Source organism: Macrobrachium rosenbergii, chromosome 27 (assembly GCF_040412425.1).
Source record: "Macrobrachium rosenbergii isolate ZJJX-2024 chromosome 27, ASM4041242v1, whole genome shotgun sequence".
In the NCBI taxonomy this organism is placed as follows: domain Eukaryota; kingdom Metazoa; phylum Arthropoda; class Malacostraca; order Decapoda; family Palaemonidae; genus Macrobrachium; species Macrobrachium rosenbergii.
This window is the reverse complement of record NC_089767.1, coordinates 20,927,722-20,941,381: the sequence shown is the minus strand read 5'-3', so window position 1 is coordinate 20,941,381 and position 13,660 is coordinate 20,927,722. Positions and strand designations below refer to the sequence as shown.

General features: G+C 37.8%; 1 long non-coding RNA gene across 1 annotated transcript in view; it reads right to left on the bottom strand.

Annotated features, from left to right (window-relative positions):
* Nucleotides 1-7,024: 7,024 nt before the first annotated feature.
* LOC136853463 (uncharacterized) overlaps nt 7,025-13,660 on the bottom strand; it is a 568,042-nt gene continuing 561,406 nt past the window's right edge. Inside the window, exon 4 of the long non-coding RNA XR_010857471.1 lies at nt 7,025-7,408. This is a non-coding gene — a long non-coding RNA (uncharacterized lncRNA). The remainder of the gene's footprint in view (nt 7,409-13,660) is intronic.

Sequence of the window (13,660 nt, the reverse complement as noted above, 5' to 3'; positions counted from 1 at the left end):
GAAAATATTTACTTGTGAAATGCATATTTATACATGTTGTTCTGTTAGTCTGTTATCGATACAGAGTCACACCTACGTTTGTATGAAAACACTACTATTTGCACTTTTAATGCTATTTCATCTCTGAAGGTAAATGGTTCGCTTTCATAAAATTAAGCTTTGAGATACAAGTTTAGTTAAGTCAGCTGCATTCATCATTAGTTTTAATTTAAAGTTGTTAACAGCTTTAAGACCAATTTCTTTATAAAGTCTCAACGTTCAAAACAAAATTTGTTGTCATTCTAAATTCTCTGATTCTTACTAGAATTTTGAGGTAAAAATTGCTTACTAGTTTACAGCCACTTCCTAAGTACAAACAAATAAAAATTGCTTACTAGTTTACAGCCACTTCCTAAGTACAAACAAATAAGTGTTGGTGAGTCCTGCAACATTACCAGATTCAGTATACATCAGGATTTATAAAAAACTGAAGATTTGCTTCAAAGCTTTGCTCTACGATGCTAAAAATGTAGTTTGAATTCTGAAGTACGTTTCGAAATTCTCCATCGGATGAATCCCAAAGGAAGAGCGAGACAGGAAAAAGGCAGCAGTGAAAATTTCCATATTCAACAGCAAACTGTAAATATGGTTGAAGCTCGGTTATATACAATGTTCCTTTTATTTCATTTTTATTCCCTCTTTCCCCCTTTCCCATTCCCTTGCAATTTAGGTTACCTCTCTTTTCGTTCGTTCCTTATCCGTACTCATGTCAAGCATTGTTTCCTTCAATTGTTGTCCTTTTATCATAACATCTCCCATATATCTTTCTGGAACTAATTCCTTTCCAACAACCACGACAGCGACAGCTACCACTGGCACAGCAAGTGTTGTCGCTGGTATGGCCAATAAGCCTATTCTCTTCTTTTTCCTTCTCATTCTCCTTCTCCTTCCTTGTCATCCCATTCCTTCCTCAACGCCAATTTTTCCTCGTTCCCTCATTTCTTTTGCCGAACGACTCAATAGAGATGACTCCGAGAAGGCCTAGCATGAGAGAGGCTCTCAAGTATGAGCCTAAGTTGGGCCATTAGTCTCTCAGCCTCTTTCTTTCCTATCCATTCCCCTTCCTGAGGACTCCTTGTTTGATTGCCTTTTTAGCCATTCGGATGTTTCCTGCTTCTCTCAATTACCTGGGAGTCCTGCTTCATCCAGCTGCGTCTGCTACTTTCATTCTTCGTCGTAGATAAACAGCTCTTAGATGTGTCCAAAGTCTGCTATTTGTTTCCACATTATTATAAAACTGAATAATATCTCTCTTTCTTTCTTTCTCTGCCTGTCTGTCTGTCTGTAAATCTTGCTCCACAGAAAGATCTCATTTCCTTATAGCGTTACCAAAATTATCCTCTCCTTTAAATGTTCATAAGGAATTTTAATATTAATATGTAATTCTTTTATGTATATGACTAAAGAAACATTCGTTGAGGGGTTTAATGAAAATATAATATAGATTGAGTTGCACAAAAAAGATAAAAAATATTTGAAAATTTATTATCCTTATCAACGAGTCTCTGTTAAACTGTTAACAACAAAGCCAGGTCAAATAACTTTCTAAGATATGAGAGATACGCTAGTTATTTAAGCATGATTTTAATAGGCAATCAAAGTTATAGTTAGTCATATCATAAATGCTTAAACTCAAGGTATAACAACGGAGATAACAGCAGCTAAGATAAAAAAAAAAAGAAGCATTTACAAGATTTCAGTAGTGACTTTCTGTCCAATATCCTACCAAGATATTGTTCGTTTTGATCGCGTTATAAATCAAAAACTACATTTACGTCGTAGGCAGTATTTGTACAAGATGCTATAAAACTATTCCTAAGAGTAGATTTACAAAACAGGATTCAGTTCTCTCTAAGCCTAAGAGCTGTCTGTTAACAGAGGGAAAAGAAGCAATGATGCTCTAACTGTAGTTTCTCTTCCTACTCATTGTTAAAATTTCAGAAGGTTTAGCAACTTTGTTAGTCATTTTAGTGGTTATCATCAAGTTAAGACACCCAAGTTGAAAGCTATCACTAATGTAAAAAAAAAAAAATATGAAAATTTAAGTAAACAAGTAAACTGAATGATCATCAACTTAGGTAAATATTAATTCATTTGACATATGGAAGTCTCGTGAAACTAATGTTTCTTCCCCAGGATACATGCGTATGAGTATTCAACCACACCCCAGGACGATAATCATGGCAACAATATAAATATGAACAACAAAAGCAAAAACCATATCAGCAATACTAAATAATGAAACTGTTTATGCGGATACAATACTGGCAATTCCAACAATATTAGCTACATTTACAACATCAGATTGCGTGTAAAATATTACTTTGTGAATAAGGTAAAAAAATCTTTATAAGAAAATATTGCACCAGTTCAGTATTGTTCTAGAGATAATAAATGAGGAGTGAAAGGTTAATGTAAAATGGAAATATAGATATGCTGCCTTACGAGTTTGATTGACTGATTTATGGTTACTAAAACTGGCGTCACAACATCTAGGTTATTGATGCCAATACCTTAAGAGAATTAAGTCCTGCGTCGATGGAGCTGATATCTTGAAGAGTCCTTGAATTTGGATTATACAAGGGGTAGATCTCACTTACACAATAGTAAAAGGGGTTAACGTAAATTTTATAACACCTGCGGTAGTTACTGTTGGAGAAGAAAAATTGAAATGGCACCAGGAGTTGATTGGTTTACTGTAGTACCATAGTAAGTGTTATTGATTGGCTGACTAGGATGTATTGGATATATGTAGTGAAGATAAAGTTACTGGCGTGGTATTACAGAAAACTTAAGACATGGGTATGTTATGTCTTCATTACTGATCAATGTTTTTTTTGGACAGAGTGAGGGTAGATGTGATGAATAACTGGAAGAGGAAAAATGGTCATGAATGGAGATGCTGATGTTTGCTGCTGAGTCGATGTTGATTGACGGTAGTAAAAAAAAAAAAATCAGATAAAAAATGAAAATATTTGTAACATGAGAAGTTCACAATGAAGGTAAGTAAGACTAAGATTATGAGGGTAACTATGAAGGCTGACTGACAAGACCGGTTATTGAGAGAGAGAGAGAGAGAGAGAGAGAGAGAGAGAGAGAGAGAGAGAGAGAGAGAGAGAGAGAGAGAGAGAAGGGTGTCAAGGGAAGGTAAATAATAGGCTACCAGGTGTTATTAATCACCAAGTTAATTCTCGAAACACGCTCGTGTAATGAAGGAGACTTCGTAGCAAAATGCAGAGAAATTAATTTTTGTACTTCCTTCTTCAGTTCATTTCAAAGACCCAGTGATTATAGAAAAAAGAAGAAAGATGCTATTGTTTTACTACGTGATTTCATTACAATTACATGTTTCAATAAAATTACATATTTGTTTTTTAACTGGAAGTCTTATATTAATTCCTGTTGTGTACGTAAAACGTTAATGCATTCAAGCCGAGCTATTAACTCTATCTCTCTTAGTATTTATTTGTTTACAGGTGCGTGTTTGTAATAACAAATAATTTACTACAATGCTAAGGATTAAATAATGCATTGTCTGTATCAGTAAGCAACAGAATGGAGAATAAGAAACGCCATTCCTAATTTCACCCAAAAGAAGTATTTGCAACCAATAAAAGCACGGTGTAAAGTAATAACTAGAAAAATATATGTTAAGCAACATACTTCCTTAATACATAATTGATATCATACAGCAAATTACATCTAATCTTCGGAGAGCCTTCATGAATCATAACAACATTCGAAACGCAACATTGCTCACACTCTGAATGGAACAGTAATTCATTATGAAACGCTTTAAAGAAACAACAACACAAATACGCGTCCCACTTCGAGCTAATCAGATAATATTAGGTAAAGCAGAACTGATCTCCGAATGTCGCCGTGGATGAAGCGGGTAAACACAACAAAAGCAGAAGTGTGTCCCGATATTTCCCGGAAGAACCTCAGCAAGTGGATCGCAAACCAGCGAAAACGCCATCTGCATTTTTCCGCCTGGCGAGAGGCATCTCACATCGACAGATATGCAAGGGAAAGGCGAGATTGGCACGGGAGGCAGGAGACGCGTGAAAATCATTTCTTGCGATCAAAGGGGATGGCGCCACTTGCAACAGCATTTGCTTATTTTGCTATATCTTTCTTTTTTGAGTTTCTAATGGAAACCTTTTCTTTAGATTGTTAAATCTATTAGTTTTCGCATGTAAACGTTTCTATCTAGTTGAAAGTTCCTTTATGAAACAAAGAAAGCATGAAAGGATTTCAGAACAGAAGATAAACTATCAGTGTGTACGTGTGCTCGTGAGGGTGGGGGGAGGAGGTGAGTACGAGTGTACTCAGGAGAGAGCAAGAGTATGAAAGATTTTCATTAAATGCAACAAGCGAGGTGAGTATGTCGTATTAAACAATAGCTGATTAATGACCATCACTTTGAACATTTTGCTGCGGAATCACATTCATGAAAAATTCCTATAGCAACAACGGTCTTCGTACACAATAGCAATCAACGTTCTTTCGTTCAGTGAGGACCATACCTGGCATAGCTGCACACTATGGAATCGTTTATTAAAATCTATTTAATCGGCTTTTCACAGAAAATGATGTTACAAGTGGCAGTGAAAATAAACAGTGAAAATTGCTACATGAGAATGTTGACTGCTATTTTTATATTCATTCTAATTCAATTGTTGAATTGAATTACAAACTAATAATGTGATTTCATTTTATGACAACATGAACGATACAAACTTTTCGCACTATGAATTCACGGCGGTGGTGTCAATGATATGATTAAATATAGCAGCATATAACAAATATAACTAGAACATTATACGAAAAAATTACTTGTTACAAAATTTTATATTACAAGAAAAATAACTCCACAGAACAACTAGCTTGGAATTCCTTTAGCGTTTCAATTTCCATTTACATAACGGCCATACCTAATTACTATAGATGAGCGATCAGTGTTATTTCATCATCTCTGCTTTGCCATATCCACTGGTATGATAACACATTCCGTATCATCAGAAACTATGTTAGTAATTAAATACTAAGCTAAAAAAATTATATATATCCTTATCAAATAATCACCTACTGCAGCAAGGTCACAGTCATACATATAAATAGGCGATTAAGAGAAACTCAGGGTCTATGAAAACCAATAAGCTTTATGTCAGAGGAAAGAGGGACCTTGGCCAAAGGATATGTTTAATTACAAAGAGAGAGGCTGACCAGAATCAACTTTTGAATCCAATGAGAAAGGAAAGATTTCATTCCACAGAAATGCAACGAATAAAAGAGTCTTGATTCAGCAAAACATGCTCAAATGTAGGAGATCTTCGGGCCCAAAGAGAACTGGTTTCCTTTTTACAATACTTCGTTTTTTACCTGTGTGTGTATGTGTGTGTGCGTGTGTGTGTGTGTGTGTGTAGAGTGTACTCTTCATCTCCTAATGTTATTCAGGTATTAAGAAGACGCGAGATTAAGTATTATTCCTTAGTATTTTGGTTTTGCCTACTAAACCGGAGGTCCTTCAGTAATTTTTAAAACTGGAATTTTCCTTTCATACAGAAAATCTACAATAACCGGATGAAGATTAATGATTGTCAGCACGACTCTCGGCGTCTGTTGCACCACAGATCTTAGACATGTTACAGATAAGGGAAAGTAATACGCCCGATAAACGAATGATCAAGAGAAATGCGTCAAAGGAAACTCCCCCAAAATAAATGATGTTGAGTATTTCAATTTTCACATAGTTTTCCCCAAAAGATTTTTTAATCTGTGAGATGCATGGAGCGATATAAAACGGAAGGAGCCAGGTCACTGTCCCAACGAAATATCCAAAAGGAATACAGGCTGCTTTGACCTTCAATTATTATTTTATTAAGGACTGATGAATAGGGAGATTTATTAATATTTCCTTAGCCTTCGCATACCATTAACGTGTTTAATTAATAAAACTTCCCAAGGGATTTTATTGCATGTAGTCTGAGAGGAATACCAATTCTGAAATTATATTACAAACGGAGCATAACCAATATGATTCTATTGCTCATATGGGAGTAATAAAAGCCGAATTATTTCTTTATCAATTGTATTTCCAGGATCGTAATAAAATGTAATATGATGGGGATTTCGTTATTCAATAACAGCCTTTGCAGCATTTGATAGTCCAAATGTCAACGCATTTTACAGGGTACGTCATTCACGTTCGAGCTTAATATTGCACACGAACAATCAAAATCAGTATTCATCTACTGTGGTAATGATGGTAAGTGATGATATTGAGACGCGATAATGATTATGATGGCGCTACGGCATAGGGCAGGGCTTGATGACACTGATCTCGCTGAGTGCAAAGATGACGATGCTTTTGTGACGGTGGCATCATTACTGTGACGAGTGAGAGGAAGATAACACGGACTCATGATGAAGGGAACGATAGCAGAGGGCTTAATGAGCCTTTAATGGGTGGGGGAGCTGATGTTATAGTAGCTGCTCACAAAGTTTAACTCTGCGGTGGTCTGAATCCATGGGTTTCGCTTTGGCTGACGAGGGGTAACACCTTTGGAGACTGAGATATAGAGGTTATATATATATATATATATATATATATATATATATATATATATATATATATATATATATATATATATATATATATATATATATATATATATATATATATACGAATGCTTGACACTTCCTTCCCCGAGCAGTAATTTACAAAGTCCAGATATCTATAGCGAAAGAATCAACGGAAGTAACTTTCCAGCCGGCAATACATATATGTATATATATACGCATTAGCTCCCGTTGATTTTTTCTAAAGATATCTGGACTTTGTAAATCACTGCTCAGGGAGGAACTGTCGAGCATTCATATATTTCGTGAATTGCTTATTGATACAAAACAGATCTGCAGAAAGTTTTGGTCCTGTTAAACAGCATTTAAAATTATTCACGGATTGACTTTCACTTCCATTCCGTCATTGGCCTCTTGGGATGTTATGATGTTATATCTCGCTTGTTGTCGGCCACGTCGAGATAAAGGCAAGGGAAGGACAACTATTTTTATTGCCTTCCATCACGAGTGATTTTGGCGTCGAGCCAGGAGATTTAATGTGACCATGTTTATCTTAACCTACGTTTGTTTCCAATGATTCTTAATATCAATCTACGTGTGAAATGATACACCCAAGCCCCTCGTATTTCAGAAAGCTCAGATATCAAAGCATTAAAATTCTTTATGAGAAAATGGAATGTAGCAAATATAAACTTACCTGAATCTTAAGCTTGAGAAGAAATGCAGTCTGTGCCAACTTGGCCTTGCTTCAGCTCGACCTTAATCCAGTAGTAAGTCGTATCATCTGTAAAGAAAATGAGAGAAAATGGTGATATTGTTACTTCACAATGTTCGTTTTGTAGATTAGATTACTCCAGCATTGTGCACCGTTTGCTGTAATTTCATCGTAAAGGAGCAGTTGTGAATGCTGATTAATATTAACGCTCCTAATATCAAGGTACCAAAAAGACAGAATATATTTGAAAAGAAATTCTTACCACAACTGCAATCCCTCCGCTGCGAGAGCATGGAGTATTTCGAAAATAGCTGACAAAGTTAAAACGCGCAAAGGGAAACAAAAAAATCTTCCCTGCCAAATCATCCAGTCATGCACGAGTTCCTTCCACAAGACTTTACCCCCTTCCCGGCCAACAAAAAAAAAAAAATAAAAAAAAAAAATAAAAAATAAAAAATAAAAAATAAAAAAAGGAAAAGGCCTTTGCCCGAAAATAAAAATTGTTGGATATTTTGTTTTGTCCCTGAAATTACATGATGATTGTTGCCGATTTCTCTCGATTGGTTTATACGCATTTGTTGTTCCCTGAAATGTCAGCTGAGTAGGTAGTGACGGCTATTATTATATTTAACTCATATTTGTATATTCTATATTTCATTGCTCTGCTTGATTTTATGTATCCCTGGTACTTCCTTTCATGTATTCTTTTTTTAACTTTTTGATTAGTACTGAAATAATATAAAATATTAAATAGGGCATTACAACCTAAAATACAAAATAACTAATTCTGAGAAAATACTAACAAAGACAGCAAGGATTCTGTCTTGTCCTCGTGTGGTGTATTTTACTTTCTTTACTTTTTGACTGGGAGCTGGTCATCCTTGCAACTTGGTTTATGCTCCCCAAACCAAAGAGAGGCTGGTACTTAGACGCGACCACCGTATTCCTTATCTATTCTACATCTGTGATAAGTATTATTCCCATAGTCCTAACTGAAATATGCATGCAGACGGTAGACTGATCACCTGCGAGCAGTTTCCTGCCTTCCATTTTCTTTCTTGAGATATGCCTCAAATAGCTCAACGATAGAATATTTCCGTTTCTCAAGAGTCGATTCCTAGTCACACGCAATAAACTCCTAACCTCCAGATTTTACATATTTTCGGTTAAGTGCCGGAGAAATTAAAGGTAGTCTGAAATGAGAGACTTCGTTGACTAACTCAGTTATATTTACACTGAATTGGTGATTGTGACCATTAGACCCTTGACATGAGTACTTATTCATTTGTAACTTATTATTTTAGAACCGTGCCTGCAGAAAGCAGGTGCTTTAGTCTCAGAGAGTCATTCTGCTTCCCTGATGTCAATTTCATTTCCCACTTTTCTTCATATGGCAAGTGAGGGACCTCTGATAGCAGAGGAGCAGTTTTCCAAGTTGCATCGTATGCCCTTATCGCTGAGGGACTGGACTAGCTATTTTTTTTATCTTTTATTAGAAAGATATTACATTTCTTTTACATAATAAGTAAAATATATTTCATTTACATAATATGAAAAATATTATATTTCACATTTATATATGTAAGATATTAACAAAATATTACAAAATTATATACCTACAATATTTACAAATTATTGAAAATTTGCGAGGTGCTTTTCTACACTGGATTCCAAAACCAGGATGTTGCCTTGGTAGAGGGCTTCCACTTAAGTGACTGGACAACTACTTAATGATCCCTCAGAAACATCCAGGATGAGAGAGAGAGAGAGAGAGAGAGAGAGAGAGAGAGAGAGAGAGAGAGAGAGAGAGAATTCGCCGAAAATGCAAGATGTCAAGCTCAGTACCGAGAAATTCGTCCACTAAAATTAGTGCTTTTAACAACTGTGACCTAAGCTTTTGCAATTTTTTTTTGTTATTTTGTAATCAAGATACTTCATTGAAATGATAGTCTTTTCATTGCAGCTTTACGTGTCATAACTAAGTCCTTTCATTTTACAAGAAGCTAATACTTTAGGCGAACAGATCCTACTATTCTCTGTCCTGATCGGATGTATATTAAATATTAACAAGGGTCTGTGCTTTATCTGGTACTATGAAACGAGTTTCTAACTGCCAGTTATGAAGCTATTTATCGTGCGAAAATGTTTATTATGAAACCCGTCACTTAGTAAGAAAAACTAACAAAATCAGTTTATACGCTTTTGATGCATTACCTTGCTGAAAAATATTTTAGCAACGATGTAATGTAATAGAGAAACGTCGAACTTAGAATCCTCGTAAGAAAAATGAGAATTTGATGAACGAACAAAGCAGTAGACATTCACGCCCTTCCGACACCTGCAACCACCCCCTTCTTTTCCTCCTCCTGCTCTTTCTCCTCCTAATCCTCTTTTCAGATTCTTTTCCACTGGGATTCTTAATCCTCGCGTATTATTCTATTCATCCTCTTTAAAAAACGATTTTACAGTTTTTAGAAAGTCTCGGAAATGCAGGAAGACTGAATGTAAAGGAAGGTTTTGAGTAATGCGAGGTAGACAGAAAAACAAGACAATTAATGAGAAAGTCAGTGGGGATAGACTTGAGAAAAGGAAATTAGAACCGTTTTCGAAACAAAGGAATTGAGCCAGACGAGTAGGATTAAGCTTTTATTTATGGGATTATGTCTTTCCGTGGGGATTTTCTGTTAAAATTGCAAAAGGTGTGTATATTGGGTAATTAAGGGTAGCTGAATGAAATAATCCTTGCTACCATTTTTTGAGCGCTCCTTCTGGACGAGTATCAATATGGCCGCCAAAATGACCACCAGATTAATTGCATGCTCTAATAACCATTAATGCAGACAAAAAGAAACCTGACATATATTTACTAAAAAAAAAATAAAGACATAATAAGGACCACCCTGGTTATAGGTTCGGTAAAATCTATCCTAGCATTTATTCGTTCAGTGTTTTTCCGTGCCCAAAACCCCGCTTTCCTACTGTGGTCCCCCAAACTCTAGGATATAAAAGGGGATGGGGAGGCGGTGTCAAGTATTTAGTCCATGGGCCGGACCAAATATCGGTACCATCCAAGGTAGCAAAACTTTACTTGTGCCATTTTGTTTGCTGCATCAATAGAAGTAAAAAATGGTATGATAGCATTTCCATGTTGGTAGCTTTGTGGCTTATTTTTGTGAAAAACTCATTTTCGCAGGGTATTTTTTTCTTATTTTCATTTTTTCCAAGAAAACGGTGCATTGTATACATGAAGGGTATAGAACCTAATAATTTAGCAAATTAAATTCTGCACAGATTTGCTTCTATGCATGTTTTTGGTATGTGTCAAAATTCGTGTGCAAATGAAGCAGGAAGTTGAAGGCATGTTATCCGCAAAATAAACAAAAATGCGTTTTTTAGCTATATTTCGTTCAATAACACTAAAGCAAGTAATTTCTTGATAAAATGTCATAGAGATGAGATTGTAGGGTGATGATTCCTGTTTTGAATGGAGTTTTTTTTCTTAAAATTTTATATATTGACGTCTAAAAGGTAAAAAACTAAAAATTTCTTTTTTTACAGAAATCCCGATCTTGATATTATTTACATCTTAACCCTTGCCAGATTATGTTTCTTAATCCATATTGTTAACTGTTACAGGTGAAAGTGCTGAATGATGGCGGACACTGAACACCCTTGTCCGGAACCGCCTCCAAAGGGCCCAAGGCTAAAGTGCATCATTCATTGTTCAGATGATACCGACAACCTAATGACACCAAAATCTGTCGACTCTTGACACACTCTCCTCCGGGCAGCTCAAATACGGCAACATGACCCCATACTGGAATTAGCTAAAGACACTCCTGAAGGGGAGATCCCAGATCTCAATTATCACAGGAAATGTAGCATCTTCACAATGAAGAAAGCACTAGCTGGCATCATTGCACAAAAAAAGAAGACTACCAGTGGCAGTTATGTAAGGGTTGGTCGTGCAAGCCCATCCACCTCAAGAATATATGAAGCAAATTGTATATTTTGTCAAAAAAAAAAACACGCCAAACGACAGAAGACCCGAGAAGTGTTAGTGAAGTGCAGAGAACTTACAGCTGATGCTGAGATCAGGAGTGCCGCCAAAGAGAAACTGGACAGGCAGAGAACTTACAGCTGATGTTAAGATCAGGAGTGCCGCCACAAAGAAACTGGACAGCAGAATTCTTGGCATTGTTAGCAGAGATATTGTGGCTACAGAAGCACAGTACCACGGTCCTGCTACAGATTGTACACATAGTGAAACTTCACAACAGGAGGGTGCTCTTAGTGCCAATGCTCAAGAAGATGAAGATATATATGAGGCGGCTGTTAGTCAGTCATACAGTGAAATCTTTCATTACATCCGTGAGGAGCTTTTCGGTACCCCAAAAGTTCTGATGATGACTGATATTACCTCTAAACTTGCAGCATCGATGAAGAACTTTGGTGTGGATAAAGTACAGGACTCCACCAAAAAGCACATGCATCAAAGGATTGAGACCGAGTTTGGTGGTTCTCTTCACATAATCCCAGATCATAATGGCAAACTTCTCATCTATCCAGACAATTTAACAGTACAGGAGCTTGTCAGGGAAAACCAGTCTCTAAAGAAACAGTTGAAGACCCTGTCCAGAGGTGATGCCCAGATATCAACCAATCCTGGCCAGAAGAGATAGAGAGTGTCAAATCTGATATTATTCCAGAATCCTTATTGTATTTCTTGCGCATCTTGCTCAGGCTCCAACGACCCTGACAGCATTGACAGTGTAACCCCAAGAGTTCAGCGTCTCATGCAATCATTTGGCCAGGACATAGTGTATGCAGTGACATATGGCAAAGTCAAGCCACCCAAACACATTGCCCTGTCCTTCAGTGTTAAGTCTTTGACAGATAATGTTCAGCTTGGACACTGTTGCATACTCACAGATGGAGGAGATTGACACTGCCCTGTGAATGCAGAAGTTGTCTACATCAGGAGGTGGTCCTACACTGCCAAGCAACATTTTTCCTAGTCTCTTCACAGCCTTGGCTTGGGACAACATTGACCATCTAGAAGAAACGCTGAGTGGTGAAGGTACGCCACACAGGGTGAATGGCATTGCTGTGCTGGAAAAGATAACAGTCCTAGTCCCTGACCAACCCAGGCCTACTGTGGCTAGAACAAAGAAGAGGAGCATTGATGCACCTCCGTTGATGCTGCCAACATACAACGCCGGGCAACGGGCAGGCCCACCGATGACCAAGACCACCGAAGTTGTTGCTGACATGGAGACCAAGCTTGCCAGGCAGAGGAATCTTGTTTGGATGCTGGGCCGCATGCTGCAAGAGAAAGATCAGTCAGTGAGCAGCTGGACAGGCTTCAACATCAACACCCGGAAGGAAGTGGCAGCCACCCCTGACAACATTGGCTACCTTCCCACAATCAATGCCCCTGCTGCACAGATGTCCACAGTCAATGAGATTCTCAAACAATCACTCCACATTCAGCAGTCACTGGGCCTGACAAAGATTGTATGCGTCTTTGACCAGGCATTATATGCAAAGGCTGTCGAGATCACCTGGAAGAACCCTAAACAGTTCAGCAGCATCATCATCAGGATGGGTGCTTTTCATACCATCTGCACTCTTCTAGCAATCGTCGGGAAGCGTTTTCAAGATGCCTGATTGGCCTACATGCATTCACTAGATGTGACTCTGTTAGCTGCTTTGCTGGTAAAGGTAAGCTATTAGCATTAAAGCTACTCAAGAAGGACCCAACTAACCATGCATTCAAGCAGCTGGGCCAACTCTGGGAATTAAGCAATGAGATCTTTGAGAAGTTGAGCAGTTTACCTGTGCAATGTATGCTGACTGCAGGAGCAACAAGAGCAGAAGCAGTACCGTCAGGTGCAGCAGTGTCAACGAGCTGCGCTACCAGCTTTTCTGTGCCAAGAGAGGGGAAGCAGAGTCAAGCCAACTGCCACCATGCAGAGACTGCCTCTTCCTACACACTCAGAGAGAGCCAACTTCCAGGCTGCTGTCTGGAGTCCAAGCCCAACATTCCAAGCCCCAGTGAGCATGGCTGGATTGAAGAAGTGGTGTTGGAGCCACTGGCTTGCAAGTGTTCACGGGTTTGCAAGCTGCCTGATTGCAGATGTCTGGTCAGTGGCCTCACATGTACTGATATGTACAAGCTGCAGACCTGCACTAACCAAGTAGTGCAGCAGGAGGAACCTGACCTTGAACCGGATTCTGAGGATTCAGAGGATGATTCAATGTTGGAGCTGATAGAATATTATTATTCATAGGCTGAGTTTAGTTCTAAGAAGTCCATAC